This window comes from Microcebus murinus, chromosome 18 (genome assembly GCF_040939455.1).
Source record: "Microcebus murinus isolate Inina chromosome 18, M.murinus_Inina_mat1.0, whole genome shotgun sequence".
NCBI classification, from domain to species: domain Eukaryota; kingdom Metazoa; phylum Chordata; class Mammalia; order Primates; family Cheirogaleidae; genus Microcebus; species Microcebus murinus.
In genome coordinates, this window is record NC_134121.1 from 31141137 (window position 1) to 31156817 (window position 15681).

At 39.2% G+C, this 15681-nt stretch overlaps 1 non-coding gene across 1 annotated transcript; it reads left to right on the plus strand.

Annotated features, from left to right (window-relative positions):
* Positions 1-5046: 5046 nt before the first annotated feature.
* LOC142862249 (U6 spliceosomal RNA) lies at positions 5047-5153 on the plus strand. Its single transcript, XR_012913325.1, has one exon. It is a non-coding gene; the product is annotated as a U6 spliceosomal RNA (small nuclear RNA).
* Positions 5154-15681: the final 10528 nt, after the last annotated feature.

A 15681-nucleotide genomic window follows, 5' to 3' on the forward strand; every position in this document is an offset into this window, starting at 1 on the left:
TTGGGGTTATTGTGAATAAAGCTGCTATGAATGTTCTTCTGTATGTCTTGTGGTGTGTATATGTACTTATTTTTGGGGGGTATAATTGCTGGGGCATGAAGTAAATACATGTTTAGCTTTAGTAACTAATGAGGAACAATGATGGAACCAATTTACATTCCCAGCATTAGAGTATGTGTTCAAGTTCCTCCACAACCTTGCCAACACTTGATCTTGTCAGGTTTTTTTCATTTTAGCCATTATATGTATATATAAGGCGACTTTTAAGCAGCGACCTGGGTCGGGCATGGTGGCTCACACCTGTAATCCTAGGACTGAGAGGCCAAGGCGGGACAATCGCTCAAGGTCAGGAGTTCGAAACCAGCCTGAGCAAGAGTGAGACCCCCATCTCTAAAAAAACAGAAAGAAATTCATTGGCCAAGTAAAAAAAATATATATATAAAAATTAGCCGGGCATGGTGGCACATGCCTGTAGTCCCAGCTACTCGGGAGGCTGAGGCAGGAGGATTGCTTGAGCCCAGGAGTTTGAGGTTGCTGTGAGCTAGGTGGATGCCATGGCACTCTAGCCGGGGCAACAGAGTGAGACTCTATCTCAAAAAAGACCTGAAGGAAGTATGCTCTGCTTGGAACACTTTGCCTCTAAAAGAGAAATACAAAAGCCTCAAGGCAGGAATGTGATGTTGAGAAGCAGCAAGAGGCCAGTGTGGCTGAACTGAGTTGAGTAAGCCACATGAAGAATGATAGAAGATGAGATAAGAGGAGTAGGAGCTGAGGCAAAAGATAAAGTGTGCCATTGGATCCAGCCTTTGGATTTTTTGTTGAGGAAGAAGAAATCATTAGAGGATTTTGAGCAAAGGAAAGACATGATCTGATTTATGTTTCTAACTGGGCCACTTTGGCTGCTCCATTGAGACTAGGCTGAAGAAGAACGAGGGAAGCTGGGAAGGCTTCTGTAGGATTCCTGGAGAGAGATGGTTTTGGTTTGGGTCAGGGTTGTAGCACTGTAGGAAGCAAGAAGGGAAGATATTGCCCTTTATAAAATAATAAAAGGCCACAAAGTGGGAACTATGGTAGGGGAAATATATATATATGACCACCCATTATTCTCTAGCTTGCTTTCCTATAATTGCTTACTATTCAGGAGTCACATAGCTGATAGTCATAAAGATTCTTAACTTTCTTAATTACTTCCAGAGATAACATCACCCTTGTAAAACCTAAGGCTAGTTTTTAAGATATCTTCCAGGCCCTGCATGCTGGTGGAAAGGCTGACTCACCCAGACCAGTGGCCTATTCCGAGGAACTGACTCAACTGGCCTTGTGACCCTAACCCAAGAACCAACTCAGCAAAAAAGATAATTTCTACATCCCTGTGATTCTGCTGCCAAACCAGCCAATCAGCAGACCCAATTGCCTAGTCCTGTGCCCACCAAACTATCTTTAAAAACCCTTTCTTGGCTGGGCATGGTGGCTCACACCTGTAATCCCAGCACTCAGGGAGGCTGAGGCAGGAGGATCGCTTGTGGTCAGGAGTTTAAGACCAGCTTCAGCAAAAGCAAGACCCCATATCTACTAAAAATAGAAAGAAATTAGTCAGGCAACTAAAATAGAAAAAATTAGCTTGGAATTGTGGCACATGTCTGTAGTCCCAGCTACTGGAAAGGCTGAGGCAGGAGGATCACTTCAGCCCAGGAGTTTGAGGTTGCTGTGAGCTATGATGACACCATGGCACTCTAGCTCTGGCAGCAGAGCAAGACTCTGTCTTGAAAAAAAAGGAGGGGGGGAAGGAGGGGGCAGGGGCAATATGTATAACCCTAACAATATTTGTACTTCCATAATATGATGAAATAAAAGAAAAAAAAAAGAACTAGAAAATAAATAAATAAATAAGAAAAAAAAAAACCCTTTCTCCCAAATTTTTAGGGAGATGGATTTGAAAACTTCCTCCCATCTCCCCGCACGGCACCTGCGATATTAAACTTTTTCTCTGCTGTAACACCTGTATTGTCTTCCCCTTAAGCAGCGGGCAATGAACCTGGTTGGGCTGTAACAGGGGTCTGATTCTAGATACATTTTTTTTTTTTTTTTTTTTTTGAGACAGAGTCTCACTTTGTTGTCCAGGCTAGAGTGAGTGCCGTGGCGTCAGCCTAGCTCACAGCAACCTCAAACTCCCAGGCTCGAGTGATCCTTCTGCCTCAGCCTCCCGTGTAGCTGGGACTACAGGCATGTGCCACTATGCCCGGCTAATTTTTTATATATATATATCAGTTGGCCAATTAATTTCTTTCTGTTTATAGTAGAGACGGGGTCTCGCTCTTGCTCAGGCTGGTTTTGAACTCCTGACCTTGAGCAATCCGCCCGCCTCGGCCTCCCAAGAGCTAGGATTACAGGCGTGAGCCACAGCGCCCGGCCTGATTCTAGATACATTTTGAAAGTAGAACTGACAGAGTTCTTTGATGGCATTGGGGTATAAGAAAAAGAGTATCAAGTATGATTCCAAGTTTTCAGACTTGAGCAGTATAGGATTGAACCCAGCTCCTCTGTACAAATTTTTAGGTAAAATTGATCATACAGAGAACCTATCAGGAGTCACTCCTTCAAACCTCAATTCATAACATCAAATTTAGGAACTATCGAGATGGCCTTGGGACCCGATGGTGGGGCTTTGAAGAGTCCAGGTGTGGGGTAATTTAGGAATCATATCCATCTCCTATTGTTGCAGGTTCCAGGGTGGAAGGCCAGAGCGAATTGGACTCTCTGGGAAGAATGGGGCAAGTTGGCTAGGGAGGGGTTCTAGAAGGCTCCTCGTTCTGACTTCAGACTCCCCGTGTTGAGGGTGAGGGGAGGCTTCTTATCCGACAGTCTGGAACTCAGGATGTGGGAGGGGTTGTTTCCCGGTGACAGCCCTTCCTCTCCAAGTCTGTTGGCCATTTTCAGTTGCCTTGCTGGAGCCTAGAGATGTTTATCTGCAGACAACGTGTTTATTTACACTTGCTTTAAACACTAGCTTTTTGTTTATTTATAGTACCTTCTCTTCAAAAGCAAGCCCAGTCCTTTGAAAAAATCTTGTGTCTGAGCAGGCACAGGATTGCCTCAGTGCTCCAGAGTAAATCATGCATGCAACTTAAACATTTCTGCACATACAGAGTTGTGTGCTAAGCCAGAACTATATGTGACCCTTTTTGCCCATTTATTTAACATACATTAATTTTCCATAGCAGTGTGGAAAGGGAAAATAGGAGATAAGTTTAATCATAATGGTGAAACTAGATGTGTCATTTTCTATTCTTAGCACATCACATTAAAACAATAAAAGTATAGTGAGTGCTTAGATGAAAATGAGACTTCCAAAATTGCCAACTACTTATGTAAGACATCTGTACTGTGTGCAGTTTCTATTACGTTGGTTAAATACATGCATTCTTTTTTAAAAATTGTGTTTTATGATGTAATTGTTTTTGGAATTTGCTAAAATTTGGAATTGAGTGTACTTTCTGACATATTTCAACACAGGACCCCGGGATTCTTGGAGAGGAACCTGGTCCCAGAGGATCTGGACTGCCAGTAAAACTGAGTCCTGCAGATGCAGTGTAAGCATGTGACTTCTAGAATTCTTTGTTACTTTGGGTTTCTAAACCCCAACAACTATGATGCCCATAAAAGAAAACTTTTAAAATAAATTAGCAGTTTAATAAAAAAAAAAAATTTAGGAACTACTCCATGTGACAAAGCTTTGCTGGAATAGCCTTGAATCTACTTATACCTATAATCAAAAAGTCATTTCTACTGGAGGAATGCCAGTTTACAGTGACAACTGACAAAGAGTGGCTTTGTTTACAGATCTCCCTCAAGAGCTCTACACGTTTCTGAAATCCCCCATGGCCCGTTGCTTACCTCAAAAACAAAGCCTTTTCAAAAGCAGAGAATTAAGATGTGTGAAAGAAGTAAGAGAATCTAGGTCAGAAAAGCTAATGCCTCCTCATATGAAAAGAGCACAGGGCTATCTGCAATGCTTAGTCCAGGTAAAGAGAGCTCTGGGTCTTTCAAAAGTGGTCAGAAATGACCCAGACAGGAAACAAAAGTACTCCTTACACCTCTTATGTCCCAGTGCAAGAGCAAATCTACTGAAATTGCTTAGGACGTTCCCAGAATGAAATGATTCAGGTCAATAAAAATGTTTAAGACTCATATTAAATACGCACAACACAATTCTTTCACTTTCTTGGGGAATTATCTGAAATGCTTATGAGTCAGGTTTCCTACATAACAATAATAAAAATGCATAGATTGCTGCCTTTACATGGGGGTGAGAAGAGAATGCTGAAATTTGTGTCATTCTATTCTGAAAAAGTGGAATTCAAAAACTTTCGAGTGATAGAAAGAGTATGGATAATCATGGGTAAGCTATGCTAGAAATGAAAGCATGAGGAAATGGCATCTTTCACTGGCTTCCTCTGGCGACAACTAATGGCCCGAGACTTTAAGTCACTGGCCAGAACCGAGGGTGGAATTTGAGATTGCAACAGGTTCTCCAGCACAAAGGTAATTTGATCATTGACGTGAGGATTAAATCCACAGCCTTGGCCTCTTCACCAGGTCCTAATTAACTGAACTAACCAGTCCTTTGCATCAGGGTTTGTCAAACTGTGGCTCATGAGCCAAATCCAACCTGCTTTGTAAAAATGCATTTTACAATTTTTAGGTGGTTAAAAAAAATCAGAAGAAGAACAAAATTTTGTCACACATGAAAATTATATAAAATGCAAATTTTAGTGTCTATAAATATTTATTGGAAGATAGTTCCATTTATCTATTAGGCAAGATCTATGGCTGCTCTTGTACTGCAATGCAGAGTTGAGTGGTTGTGACAGAGACCCCAGGCAGGCGTGCAGGTGTTTTTGCCCATTTGTTATTTTACTTCAAAATAAGATATTTGCAGTGTGCATAGGAATTTGTTCATAGTTTTTTTTTTTTTAAACTATAGTCTGGCCCTCTAATGGTCTAAGGGACAGTGAACTGGCCCCCTGTTTAAAAAGTTTGAGGACCATGCTCGCTTCGGCAGCACGTATACTAAAATTGGAACAATACAGAGAAGATTAGCATGGCCCCTGCGCAAGGATGACACGCAAATTTGTGGAGCATTCCATATTTAAAAAAAAAAAAAAACTACTATTCACATACCATCATTATATTTAGAAAACAATTTTAGATAAATAATTCAATACGAGTGACCTTTTTGTTTTTAGATACTCAACACAAATACACATATTAATGTATGGGTCAAAGCGTCATTTCTTCTTTGCTTAACAATAACTTTATTGACCTAAACAATTTGCTAGAGATGTAAGAAGTTGGAAAAGTTACAATAAACTTTAAGTCTTAACACATACACACACACAAAAAAGTTTGAGGACCTACAGCTCTTAACATGTTATAAAAAAAAAAAAAAAAAAGTTTGAGGACCTTAAAAACAAAGCATCGTAAAGGCCCAAATAATAAACAAAAATAAAGAAAAATAAAATAAGAAAAATAATTAAAAAAAAAAAAAGTTTGAGGACTCCTGCCCTGGAGCATGTGAGGCCTAAAATATTTGTTAAAAACTTACAGAAAAGGTTTGCCGATTCCCAGATCAGTATCACACTGATGTATAAAAGATAGAAACATAATAACAATTGAAAGAACTTATATTTCCCAAATGTAATTGAGGACACATCCTGGAAATGGAAAAGCACAGAAACAAAGCTGCTTAATGTTGGAGGTGTATAGTTTCTACCTGCAGCACTTGGCAGGCGCTCTTGCCAGGCAAGAGAAAGAATGTTCACTTTTCCAAAAAGTAAAATAATACTAATCCATTTAATTAGCTAGAATCAGATACCATTCATGTTTTCTGCTCTTAGATTGTCCTTTTCCATGGGGATTTAATAAAAGAGAAGAGGGTGCTTAGAGTGAGATAATATATGATAGTGATTTAGTCAACCTCACATAAGTTGGGTTAAAATTTCAGAATGAGGGCCAGGTGCAGGGGCTCACGCCTGTAATCCTAGCACTCTGGGAGGCTGAGGCAGGCTGATCCCTTAAGGTCAGGAGTTCAAAACCAGCCTGAGCAAGAGTGAGACCCCGTCTCTACTAAAAATAGAAAGAAATTGATTGGCCAACTAAAGATATATAGAAAAAGAAATTAGCCGGGCATGGTGGCACATGCTTGTAGTCCCAGCTACTTGGGAGGCTGAGGCAGAAGGACTGCTTGAGCCCAGGAGTTTGAGGTTGCTGTGAGCTAGGCTGACGCCATGGCACTCTAGCCTGGGCAACAGAGTGAGACTCTGTCTCAAAAAAAAAAAAAAAAAATTTCAGAATGGACTTTCAGAACAGTAACTTTACCTGCCTTTTTCACTACTGTATCCCTAGAACATTGTGAGCACTCAAATAATTTTTGAATAAATATATGATACTAAGCAATTCTGAAGAAAGTTAGCTATCCTATATCATGTTTTCTTTGAATTGTGTTGTTGCAGAACTGTTTTGTTACTGGCTTCTAAATTCTTTGGGGAAACTGAAGCAGCAATACTTCATTACCTCTGTTCAGCCGGAGGATTAGAGCCCTCAAGAATCTAGTGGCCCTAGGCCCATTCTCTGTGCCTATGCCAAAGGGCAAGTATGCTTATCATTTAGTGAAGTCTCTACAGGAAGATTTATTTTTGACTCGCCAACATCAGACAGGCCTTGGGCCAGTGTGAGCATAGTCACGTTTACAACCTTGCTCAACCTCCATTCCAGGAGTTGAATCTCCTTGAAGTATTTTTCAACGACTGCTGATTATGTGACAAGAAAATACTGACCAAAAAAAAAAACAAGACAAAACCAAAACCTAAACCAGAGAGCTCTTATTTACACAAAGGAGGCTATTTTCACTGAACATCGAAATAAGTTCATAGATCTATTACAAATATGGGGTTGATTAAATTATCTGAAATATTAACCCCTCTCACACCTGTAATTCTAGCTCTCTGGGAGGCCAAGGCAAGAGGATCACTTGAGGTCAAAAGTTTGAGACCAGCCTGAGCAAGACCTGATTCTACTAAACCAGCCTGATTCTACTAAAAGTAGGAAGAATTAGCTGGGTGTGGTGTTGCGCATCCCTATAGTCCCAACTACTTGGGGGGCTGAAGCAGGAGGATCACTTGTGCCCAGGAGAGTTTAAGGTTGCTATGAGCTAGGCTGACACCACGGCACTCTGGCGGGGGCAAAAGAGTGAGACTTTGTCTCAAAAAAAAAAAAAAGAAGAAGAAGAAGAAATTAAAATGAAATATTAACCCCGAAGAATTGTGTTGTTGCCCACCCAAAAAGAGAGGTTCCATAACTCGGTTTCTCTTTTCTACTTGAAGTTTTAATGAACAACTACTATGTGCTTCATATGCATTTTGCCAGGTTGGGGAAGAGTGAAATAGCAGAGGTGAATAAAATGAGCTTTCTGCACTCTTAGAAGCTCAGTGTTTAGCAAAACTTAGACTTATCAAAAAGAAAAAAAAAAAAAAAAGAAGCTCAGTGTAATAAAAGGTTTTTTGTAGTCACTGCAATACCCCAAGGGAAAGTTGAATTTATATACCTGCTCTACATATTGCAAACAAAAAGATAAATGTAAGAAATCTCTCCTCTACTGAATAATACTTACTGAGTTTTATGAGAACAGATATTCCATCAAGAGCACTTTGGAGTTTTTATGGTATCATTTTAAATCTTTTGAAGATTGCTGCCTAATTAGTCTCAAGAGGGAAATAGCCAGAACACTACCAGTTCTCAAAAATATGAAGTATAATACAAATGTACTACCATCTAAGAATAAAATTTTCCTCTTGTCTAGTATAAAAAAATGAAGAAAATACAGAGAAATAAGTCAGATCTCCAAGTTCTCTACAAACTTGGATACTAATTATTAATCCTTGTATATATCATGAGTTTTGCCATCAGCTCTGCAATTTATTTGGTGATCAACCTTGGGCATTTCTTGGAACTCTCTGAGCCTCTATCTCTACATGCCTACCTCATAGGACTTCTGCAGGAATGAAGTCATAGGACTTCTGCAGGAATGAAGTAAGGTAATGTATATAAAAAATGCCTTATAGGCCGGGCGCGGTGGCTCACGCCTGTAATCCTAGCTCTCTGGGAGGCCGAGGCAGGCAGATTGCTCAAGGTCAGGAGTTCGAAACCAGCCTGAGCAAGAGCGAGACCCCGTCTCTACTATAAAATAGAAAGAAATTAATTGGCCAACTAATATATATACAAAAAATCAGCCGGGCATGGTGGCGAATGCCTGTAGTCCCAGCTACTCGGGAGGCTGAGGCAGGAGGATTGCTTGAGCCAGGAGTTTGAGGTTGCTATGAGCTAGGCTGACGCCATGGCACTCACACTAGCCTGGGCAACAAAGCGAGACTCTGTCTCAAAAAAAAAAAAAAAGAAAAAAATGCCTTATAAATTGTCATTACTCATCAATCCCTTGAGAGTAGGAACTGCATCTTACTCTTTAATAAATCTTCAACATTGAGGACAGTGCCTGGTACACAGAATACACTTAATTTTGATTGAATGAATAATTAATTCACTGTATAAATATCAATTCTTACACAGCAACTTTTAGTATAATTAATGGATTAATAATAGTGAATAACTGAATATAAGATGACAAGTTAGAAAAGTCCTTGGATCAAAAGTTCTTATTCTAAGTCTTTCCTTCTAAAACATAATTTTCATGATGGTAGGGCCCAACCACAAAGTTTTGTACACCTTAGACAGTCCATACATGTTTATTAAACTAATGAAAATTGGATGTGCATGATGAGAGGGAAAAAAAATCATTCTAAGACTGATAGCATGGATGCCTTTTATTTTGAAGATGATTTTACTGACAATTTTCAGGTAGATATTGTGCTTCAAGTTTTCTCAAGAGTTTGCAAGGAGCCAGCCACACCATTTCTCTCAGGTTTCCTGTGAATAATGGCACGCTTTCATGAAGGCACATTGCCAGAGTTCAGTGATATGGAACAATTCTTCTCAGCAAGAAGTGACAAATTCTAATGCGATCAAAGTCACACCGGCATTTCATTAAGTTAAGGTTCCAATTAATTAAACTAACCAGACTATAAAGTGGCAAAGATATCAGGCAATTAAAGGATCAAGCAGGATTGGAGGCTCTAGGAAAGAAATGCAGTATGTATACATCTGAAGATTAAATGCCCTCAGAACTTTTAGTTTAAAATCACAAATTTATTTGCAAAGTTTTTTTTTTTTTGGTTTTTTTTGAGTCAGAGTCTCACTTTGTTGCCCAGGCTAGAGTGAATGCTGTGGCATCAGCTTTGCTCACAGCAACCTCAAACTCCCGGGCTCAAGCAATCCTCCTGCCTCAGCCTCCCAAGTAGCTGGGACTACAGGCACATGCCACCATGCCCAGCTAATTTTTTCTATATATTTTTAGTTGGTCAATTAATTTTTCTATTTATAGTAGAGACGGGGTCTCGCTCTTTCTCAGGCTGGTTTCAAACTCCTGACTTTGAGCAATCCGCCTGCCTTGGCCTCCCAGAGTGCTAGGATTATAGGTGTGAGCCACTGCGCCCTGGCCTGCAAAGTTTTTTTTCCTTTAACTTACTTACTTATTTGTCCCTATTACTTTTGGATTGTTCATTTTTTCTTCATTTTTATGAGCTCTTTGTAAACTAAAGAACTTAGTCTTTCAACTATCATATGTGTTACAAATATTTTTCACAGTCTTTTGACTTTAGACTTTACTTTACTTATGGTATTTTTTTTTAAGAGATGGGGGTCTCACTCTTTCACCCAGACCAGACTGCAGCTCACTGCAGCCTTGAACTCCTAGGTACAAGTGATCCTCCTGCTTCAGTCTCCTGAGTAGCTGGGACTAAAGGAGTGCACCACCATAGCCAACTAATTTTTAAAAAAATTTTTTTAGAGATGGGGTAGTGCTGTGTTGCCTAGGCTGGTCACAAACTCCTGGCCTCAGGTAGACCTCCTGTCTTGGCCTCCCAAAGTGCTAGGACTACAGGTGTGGTCCAGTCCAGCCTATCTTTTAAAATAATTCTTATGGTTTCATTTTTTTTAACACTTAAATCTTTGCTCCAATACTCCAAAGACCCTGACTTGATCATTACTCATTCTGCACATGTAACAAATGCATGTACCCCATAAATATGTAAAATATTATGTACCAATAAAAGAAAAAAAATTTAAAAAATAAAATGTAAGAAAAATAAATAGGCCAGGCATGGTGGCTCATGTCTATAATCCTAGCACTCTGGGAGGCTGAGGCAGAAGGATTGCTTGAGTTTAAGACCAGCCTGAACAAGAGCAAGATCCTATCTCTACATAAAATAGAAAAATTAGCCAGGTGCAGTAGTGCACCTGTAGTCCCAGCTACTTGGGAGGCTGAGGCAGGAGGATCGCTTGAGCCTAGTAGTTCAAGGCTGCTGTGAGCTATGATGATGCCACTGCACTGTAGCCTGGGCAACAGTGCGAGACTCTGTCTCAAAAAAAAAAAAAAATATATATATATACATACACATATGTATGTATGTATATATAAATAAATTAAATAAATAAAATATTTGCTTCATTTTGTATTTATTTTGGAATAAGGTGTATGGCAGGGATTATTCTTTATTTTTTATTTCCTAAATGATTAGCAGGTGTCACAATATCACATATATAATAGTTCCCTTTTTCTAACTGGTTTGAAATATTAGCCTTATAGTAAACTAAATTCACATTTATGTCTTTCTAGAATCTATAGGCTTTATTTTACTTTAATAAAAAATAAACTTTTAGTATTACAAAATCAGTTTATGAGCCTTATGAAAATGAAAAATATAAAAAACATTATACTAACACAACCCAAAATTATCTTACTGGGTATTCTTTTGAGATATTTTTCTATGAAGAGCCATATCAGTACATATATGCATTTTTACCAAAATGAGCTTATATACATGTTGCCTTGTAACCTGCTTCAATTTAATGATCTCTGCCCATCCATTTCAATAAATTTCATCTCATTTAACATTCATATTTGTATTTCACCAATCTCAAAATGGCCTTTACTGCTGGTTCATCAAAATCAGAATCCAATCCAGAACCATGCATCTGAGTGTTAGATCCCATAAATTAATCCTGATGAGGTGGAAATGCAGTATGGGTCTTTATCAGCCTTGAGATCTTGCCCTTAGAGTATATACCGATGTTTCCACTTAAAATTTGAACGACTATATAACAGGAATGTCATAGAAGGCATTTCTGCCAAGAAGGAGGAATGTGGAACAAAGAAGTGACCTCTATCTGATCCTGCAGAGAGAAGCAATCAATGCCCCCAGAAGGGAGAAGGCCAGGGGAATAGTGGAGCTAGAGAATGTCTGTTGATAGGGAATTTTCAAGGAGTTCATAATAATAATTAGTTTCAAGAACCCAAAAGACAGACACCAAAAATTTAAAACATAGTAAAGCCATTTAACTCTTATGTTTCCCTATAGGGGATATTCAAAAGCAGTTTGCTAGATTTTAAGTGTTTTTTCACAATTTTAAATATTATTCATATCCTTGCTTTATGAGAAAGTTTTCACAATTGAATAAGGAAGAGGTAAGACAGAGCAGTATCATGAAAGCCCTTCACAATCCATTGGTATAGACTACTCTGAATCTTTCCACAATGTCAAAATATCCTGTGAACCGTACACTTTTGCACAATTAAAAAAAACACAAGGCCGGGCGCGGTGGCTCACTCCTGTAATCCTAGCACTCTGGGAGGCCGAGGCGGATGGATTGCTCAAGGTCAAGAGTTTGAAACCAGCCTGAGCAAGAGTGAGAACCCGTCTCTACTATAAATAGAAAGAAATTAATTGGCCAACTAATATATATAGGAAAAAATTGGCCGGGCATGGTGGTGCATGCCTGTAGTCCCAGCTATTCGGGAGGCTAAGGCAGGAGGATTGCTTGAGCCCAGGAGTTTGAGGTTGTTGTGAGCTAGGCTGACGCCATGGCACTCTAGCCTGGACAACAAAGTGAGACTCTGTCTCAAAAAAAAAAAAAAACACAACAACACAAAATAGATTGCAAAACAAGAAAAGCAGGCTACAGAACAATATGAATGATATTATTCATTTTATAAATAATATATCATTTTGTGACTCATATTATGAATAGCATATTTTTTTAGCGTATTATGGGGGTACAAGTGTTAAGGTTACATATATTGCCCATGCCCCCCACCCCCTCGAGTAAGAGCTTCAAGCGTGTCCATCCCCCAAACGTTGCACATTTTACTCGTTATGGTTGTATATATCCATCCCCTCCTCCCCCTCCCTCCCTCCCGACACCCGATAAATGTTACTCCTATATGTCCATTTAGGTGTTGATCCGTTAATACCAATTTGCTGGTGAGTACATGTGGTTGAATAGCATATTTGTAATCAAAATGGAATCAGTTGTTTATACTTGAAAATATTCCAAATACACAACAGATAATTGTTATCTTTGGGAAGTGGAACTGGATAAAGAATGAGACATCCAGTTTTTACTTTATATACTCTAATTTTTAGACATAAAAAAATAACAGGCCCGGCGTGGTGGCTCACGCTTGTAATCCTAGCATCTGGGAGGCCGAGGCGAGCGGATTGTTCGAGGGCAGGAGTTCAAAACCAGCCTGAGCAAGAGCGAGACCCCATCTCTACTATAAATAGAAAGAAATTAATTGGCCAACTAATATATATAGAAAAAATTAGCCGGGCATGGTGGCGCATGCCTGTAGTCCCAGCTACTTGGGAGGCTGAGGCAGTAGGATTGCGTGAGCCCAGGAGTTTGAGGTTGCTGTGAGCTAGGCTGATGTCACGGCACTCACTCTACCCTGGGCAACAAAGTGAGACTCTGTCTCAAAAAAAAAAAAAAAAAAAAAATCTTTGCACTTTATTTTAACATTTCCTTTGATGTTTCCTGACAATTAGAAGACATGTACAGTCAGCCCTCTGTATCCGTGAGTTCTGTATCTGTGGATTCAACCAACTTCAGATGGAAAAGATTATATTTGTTCTGAACATGTGCAGACTATTTTTCCTTGTCATTATTCCCTAAACAATAGAGTATAACAACTGCTTACATAGCATTTACATTGTATTAGGTACCATAAGTAATCTAAAGATGATTTAAAGTATAAGGGAGGGGTCTGGTGCGATGGCTCACTACTGTAGTCCCAGCTACTCCGTAGGTTGAGACAGGAGGATCCCTTGAGGCTAACAGTTGAAGGCTGCAGTGAACTATGATCATGCCACTGCACTCCAGCCTGGGAGACAGAGTAAGACCCTGTCTCTTTTTAAAAAAAAGTATATGGGAGGATGTACGTAGGTTATATACAAATACTATGTCATTTTATATCAAGACTTGAACATCCGTGAATTTTGGTATCTGAGGAAGGTCCTGGAGCTGATCCCCCAGAGGGGGATGACTATATTGTAAAAGTGGTACAAGTTAAAATACAGACACTAAAACCACTCTCATTGATAGAGTGTAATCACTGTCATGATGGTATCAGGATTGGAGTGACTGTATTATAACAAGAGACACACTATTTTATCAGGCATTTCTTGTAGATTAGAGATGGACACAGCAGCAAAGCACAGGGAATTTGAGTAGCAAAAAAAGGTGGGTGTCAAGAGTTTTGTTTAAGATTATATCATTTATCTTAAGTTTCTGTTGGGTTAAATTTGGATTGCTTTTAGTGTTCAATAGGATCGAGGGTATCGTGTTATATTTTGCAAAAATGCCTAAATTTTTCTTATTTCAAAATCACATGACCTAAAAAGTGATGACTGAAGGCTTATACCCAAGAAATAGGGAAATGAATCAGCTACAGAAGAGAAGGGGTTAGGAAAGAACCTATAAGGGAATATATATTCATAGTTCATCTGAACTTCTTGCTTAATATACAGAACTATAGATTCATCAGTGGTAAACTTTAATATTTGACCTCAAAAATCACAGAAGGCAGAAAAGGTAAAATGCCTGCATTTTTTAAAATTCAAATTTCTTTGTTTCATAAATAGGGCGAAACAGAATGAAGAAGTGAAAAAAATTTTTCTATAGCCTGGCATGGTGGCTCATGCCTGTAATCCTAGTGACCTGGGAAGCTGAAGGGATAGGACTGCTTGAGGCCAGGAGTTCAGTACCAGCCTGGGCAACATAGTGAGACCTCACCTCTATAAAGAGTTTTAAAAAATTAGCCAAGTGTGGTGGTACATGCCTGTAGTCCCAGCTACTAAGGAGGCTAAGGCGGAGGATCACTTCAGCCCAAGAGCTTGAGGTCACAGCGAGCTATGCTCACTCCACTGCACTCTAGCTGGGTGACAGAGGAATATTCTGTCTTAAAAAAAATCCCCTGCATAACTCCATGCAAGAGTTGTATTAAACGTTAACATTAATGTTAAATATTAAGTGTCAAACATTAATGTGTTAATTCAAAATCTTACTTGGAAAACAAAACAATAATATGAGAGCTAATTTTATTCCCCCCCCCTCCTTTTTTTCGCTCCATTGCCCGGGCTAGAGGGCCATGGCATCATAGGTCACTGCAACCTCAAACTCCTAGGTTCAAGCAATTTTCCTGCCTCAGCCTTTTAAGTAGCTGGACTACAGGTGCACACCACCACACCCAGCAAACTTTTCTATTTTTTTGTAGAGATGGGGTCTTGCTCTTGTTCAGACTAGTCTTGGGCAATCTTCCTGCCTTCACCTCCCACAGTGCTAGGATTACAGGCATGAGCCACCGCACCCAGCCATTTTATTCCTTTTACAATGGTCTTCTTATGCTCATATTTAAAAAGTTTAATGAAAGGTTATGGAAAATAAAACAACAGTCTGTGAACAGCAACGTTTTGTGGTAAAAGAGCTTTGAACAGAAGACATAGGTTTGAACACCAGGTTTGTCACCTTACTAGCTGTGCCATAGTGGCTTTTGTGAGCCACTCAACCCATCTCAACTTCAGTTTCCTCCTTATAAATCAGAAATAATACCACTTTATATCAGGAGACTATGGTGAAGATCAAATAAAATGATGGGTGTGATAGCACCTGACTTACAAAATGTACTGGATAAAAATGAACTTCATTCCTTCCTTCAAAGTAGGGTTAGAGTTGTTTAGTTATTTTGTAGAACTTAAAGCATGCATCTTAGGTTCTGGATAATGTTTCTCAAAGTGTGACTTAAATCAGAATCTTTCATATTCCCTCTGGAAATCTGTTTCTTTCCCAGTCATCTTCATCTCAGTAAATGACTCCACTGTCCATCTATCCAGTTATAAAAGCCAAACCAATTCTGGGTGTTGGATTTATAAATGTTCATTATTACTTTTTATTTCTTACCTGAGATGGCTTAATTTCTACAAAAAAAGTAGTGGTATAGTTTTCTATCCATTCCTATGGGCAATGGTCTCAGTTACTGATGGGAATATCAACTTGATTCCTATCTCTACAAGTGCTACCAACATTGTTTATGCAGTGGCAGAGAACAGTAAGTACATTTGACATATGGGAATTTTTCTCTTTTGTAACTTTTATTTGTTAAGTTCACTTTCTATAGGATCATATTGCAACCACCCCTTTCACCTGGTTTTTTAATGTTTCTCTCAGCATTGAATG